The sequence below is a fragment of the Battus philenor genome, unplaced genomic scaffold, assembly GCF_028537555.1.
Source record: "Battus philenor isolate CCGP_79_NKW_IND1 unplaced genomic scaffold, ilBatPhil1.0.hap1 SCAF_37, whole genome shotgun sequence".
Taxonomy (NCBI): Eukaryota; Metazoa; Arthropoda; class Insecta; order Lepidoptera; family Papilionidae; genus Battus; species Battus philenor.
This window is the reverse complement of record NW_027181701.1, coordinates 257,729-263,000: the sequence shown is the minus strand read 5'-3', so window position 1 is coordinate 263,000 and position 5,272 is coordinate 257,729.

Here is a 5,272-nt window from a genome sequence, read left to right as displayed (position 1 = left end):
AAAAAAATATTAAAAAAATATCTTCAAATTTTAAGCAGTATATACGAACACCTGATGTTGATTTGCTCTTCAAGATTTTCTTAGAATGTCTCATTTTCTTCTAAAATTGATATTAGAGACGTAACCTACCTTTATAATTTTTAAACCTATGCAGTATCAATGTAACGCTAGGTAGAGATTTTTTCCGCTGGTCGATTAATACATTCGTCTTAGTTTTCAGTTTTGATTGCATTTAATAAAAAATATTAAAGAGATAACTTAATATTTCAAGCAGTATAAACGAAACACCTAATGTTGATTTTCGCTTCAAATTTTCTAAGAAAGTCTCATTTTCCTTCCTAAATTTAGATACGTAACCTAACTTTTAAATTTTTAAATCTATGCCGTATCAATGTTACGTTACGTGGAGATTTTTCCGCTGGTCGATTAATACATTCGTCTTAGTTTTTATTAATGATTGCTTTTAATAAAAAATATTAAAAAGACAACTTCATATTTCAAGCAGTATAAACGAAACACCTGATGTTGATTTGCGCTTCAAGATTTTGTAAGAAAGTCTCATTTTTCTTCTAAAATTGATATTAGAGACGTAACCTAACTTTTAAATTTTTAAATCTATGTCGTATCAATGTAACGCTAGGTGGAGATTTCTCCGCTGGTCGATTAATACATTCGTATTAGTTTTCATTTTTGATTGCTTTTAATAAAAAATTATTAAAAAGACAACTTAAAATTTCATGCAGTATATACGAAACACCTGATGTTGATTTGCTCTTCAAGATTTTCTTAGAATGTCTCATTTTCTTCTAAAATTGATATTAGAGACGTAACCTACCTTTTAAATTTTTAAACCTATGCAGTATCAATGTAACGCTAGGTGGAGATTTTTCCGCTGGTCGATTAATACATTCGTCTTAGTTTCCAATTTTGATTGCTTTTAATAACAAAATATTAAAAAGACAACTTCAAATTTCAAGCAGCATAAACGAAACACCTGATGTTGATTTTCGCTTCAAGATTTCCTAAGAATGCCTCATTTTTCTTTTGAAATTGATATTAGAGACGTAACCTAACTTTTAAATTATTTAATCTATGCCGTATCAATGTATCGCTAGGTGGAGATTTTTCCGCTGGTCGGTTAATACATTCGTCTTAATTTTCATTTTTGATTGCTTTTAATAACAAAATATTAAAAAGACAACTTCAAATATCCAGCAGTATAAACGAAATACCTGATGTTGATTTGCTCTTCAAGATTTTCTTAGAATGTCTCATTTTCTTCTAAAATTGATATTAGAGACGTAACCTACCTTTTAAATTTTTAAACCTATGCAGTATCAATGTAACGCTAGGTGGAGATTTTTCCGCTGGTCGATTAATACATTAGTCTCAAATTTCAGTTTTGATTGCTTTTAATAAAAAAATATTAAAAAAATAACTTCAAATTTCAAGCAGTATAAACGAAACACCTGATGTTGATTTGCGCTTCAAGATTTTGTAAGAAAGTCTCATTTTTCTTCCTAAATTGATATTAGAGACGTAACCTAACTCTTAAATTTTTAAATCTATGCAATATCAATGTAACGCTAAGTGGAGATTTTTCCGCTGGTCGATTAATACATTAGTCTTAAATTTCAGTTTTGATTGCTTTTAATAAAAAAATATTAAAAAAATATCTTCAAATTTTAAGCAGTATATACGAAACACCTGATGTTGATTTGCTCTTCAAGATTTTCTTAGAATGTCTCATTTTCTTCTAAAATTGATATAAGAGACGTAACCTACCTTTATAATTTTTAAACCTATGCAGTATCAATGTAACGCTAGGTGGAGATTTTTCCGCTGGTCGATTAATACATTCGTCTTATTTATTATTTTTGATTGCTTTTAATAAAAAAATATTGAAAAGACAACTTCAAATTTCAAGCGGTATAAATGAAACACCTGATGTTGTTTTTCGCTTCAAGATTTTCTAAGAAATTCTCATTTATCTTCCTAAATTGATATTAGAGACGTAACCTAACTTTTAAATTTTTAAATCTATGCGGTATCAGTGTAACGCTAGGTGGAGATTTTACCGCTGGTCGATTAATACATTCGTCTTAGTTTCCAATTTTGATTGCTTTTAATAACAAAATATTAAAAAGACAACTTCAAATTTCAAGCAGCATAAACGAAACACCTGATGTTGATTTTCGCTTCAAGATTTCCTAAGAATGCCTCATTTTTCTTTTGAAATTGATATTAGAGACGTAACCTAACTTTTAAATTATTTAATCTATGCCGTATCAATGTATCGCTAGGTGGAGATTTTTCCGCTGGTCGGTTAATACATTCGTCTTAATTTTCATTTTTGATTGCTTTTAATAACAAAATATTAAAAAGACAACTTCAAATATCCAGCAGTATAAACGAAATACCTGATGTTGATTTGCTCTTCAAGATTTTCTTAGAATGTCTCATTTTCTTCTAAAATTGATATTAGAGACGTAACCTACCTTTTAAATTTTTAAACCTATGCAGTATCAATGTAACGCTAGGTGGAGATTTTTCCGCTGGTCGATTAATACATTCGTCTTATTTATCATTTTTGATTGCTTTTAATAAAAAAATATTGAAAAGACAACTTCAAATTTCATGCAGTATATACGAAACACCTGATGTTGATTTGCTCTTCAAGATTTTCTTAGAATGTCTCATTTTCTTCTAAAATTGATATTAGAGACGTAACCTAACTTTTAAATTTTTAAACCTATGCAGTATCAATGTAACGCTAGGTTGAGAATTTTCCGCTGGTCGATTAATACATTCGTCTTATTTATCATTTTTGATTGCTTTTAATAAAAAAATATTGAAAAGACAACTTCAAATTTCAAGCAGTATAAATGAAACACCTGATGTTGTTTTTCGCTTCAAGATTTTCTAAGAAATTCTCATTTATCTTCCTAAATTGATATTAGAGACGTAACCTAACTTTTAAATTTTTAAATCTATGCAATATCAATGTAACGCTAGGTGGAGATTTTTCCGCTAGTCGATTAATACATTTGTCTCAAATTTCAGTTTTGATTGCTTTTAATAAAAAAATATTAAAAAAATAACTTCAAATTTTAAGCAGTATATACGAAACACCTGATGTTGATTTTCGCTTCAAGATTTTGTAAGAAAGTCTCATTTTTCTTCCTAAATTGATATTAGAGACGTAACCTAACTTTTAAATTTTTAAATCTATGCCGTATCAATGTTACGTTAGGTGGAGATTTTTCCGCTGGTCGATTAATACATTCGTCTTAGTTTTTATTAATGATTGCTTTTAATAAAAAATATTAAAAAGACAACTTCATATTTCAAGCAGTATAAACGAAACACCTGATGTTGATTTGCTCTTCAAGATTTTCTTAGAATGTCTCATTTTCTTCTAAAATTGATATTAGAGACGTAACCTACCTTTATAATTTTTAAACCTATGCAGTATCAATGTAACGCTAGGTGGAGATTTTTCCGCTGGTCGATTAATACATTCGTCTTATATATTATTTTTGATTGCTTTTAATAAAAAAATATTGAAAAGACAACTTCAAATTTCAAGCGGTATAAATGAAACACCTGATGTTGTTTTTCGCTTCAAGATTTTCTAAGAAATTCTCATTTATCTTCCTAAATTGATATTAGAGACGTAACCTAACTTTTAAATTTTTAAATCTATGCGGTATCAGTGTAACGCTAGGTGGAGATTTTACCGCTGGTCGATTAATACATTCGTCTTAGTTTTCAGTTTTTATTGCTTTTAATAAAGAAATATTAAAAAGACAATTTCAAATTTCAAGCAGTATAAACGAAACACCTGATGTTGATTTTCGCTTCAAGATTTCCTAAGAATGCCTCATTTTTCTTTTGAAATTGATATTAGAGACGTAACCTAACTTTTAAATTATTTAATCTATGCCGTATCAATGTATCGCTAGGTGGAGATTTTTCCGCTGGTCGGTTAATTCATTCGTCTTAGTTTTCATTTTTGATTGCTTTTAATAACAAAATATTAAAAAGACAACTTCAAATATCCAGCAGTATAAACGAAATACCTGATGTTGATTTTCGCTTCAAGATTTCCTAGGGATGTCGCAATTTTCTTCTGAAATTGATATTAGTGACGTAACCTAACTTTTAAACTTTTAAACTATGCCGTACCAATGTAACGCTAGGTGGAGATTTATCCGCTGGTCGATTAACACATTCGTCTTAGTTTTCAGTTTTGATTGCATTTAATAAAAAATATTAAAGAGATAACTTAATATTTCAAGCAGTATAAACGAAACACCTAATGTTGATTTTCGCTTCAAATTTTCTAAGAAAGTCTCATTTTCCTTCCTAAATTGATATTAGATACGTAACCTAACTTTTAAATTTTTAAATCTATGCCGTATCAATGTTACGTTACGTGGAGATTTTTCCGCTGGTCGATTAATACATTCGTCTTAGTTTTTATTAATGATTGCTTTTAATAAAAAATATTAAAAAGACAACTTCATATTTCAAGCAGTATAAACGAAACACCTGATGTTGATTTGAGCTTCAAGATTTTGTAAGAAAGTCTCATTTTTCTTCTAAAATTGATATTAGAGACGTAACCTAACTTTTAAATTTTTAAATCTATGTCGTATCAATGTAACGCTAGGTGGAGATTTCTCCGCTGGTCGATTAATACATTCGTATTAGTTTTCATTTTTGATTGCTTTTAATAAAAAATTATTAAAAAGACAACTTAAAATTTCATGCAGTATATACGAAACACCTGATGTTGATTTGCTCTTCAAGGTTTTCTTAGAATGTCTCATTTTCTTCTAAAATTGATATTAGAGACGTAACCTAACTTTTAAATTTTTAAACCTATGCAGTATCAATGTAACGCTAGGTGGAGATTTTTCCGCTGGTCGATTAATACATTCGTCTTATTTATCATTTTTGATTGCTTTTAATAAAAAAATATTGAGAAGACAACTTCAAATTTCAAGCAGTATAAATGAAACACCTGATGTTGTTTTTCGCTTCAAGATTTTCTTAGAAATTCTCATTTATCTTCCTAAATTGATATTAGAGACGAACCCTAACTTTTAAATTTTTAAATCTATGCGGTATCAGTGTAACGCTAGGTGGAGATTTTACCGCTGGTCGATTAATACATTCGTCTTAGTTTTCAGTTTTTATTGCTTTTAATAAAGAAATATTAAAAAGACAACTTAAAATTTCAAGCAGTATAAACGAAACACCTGAT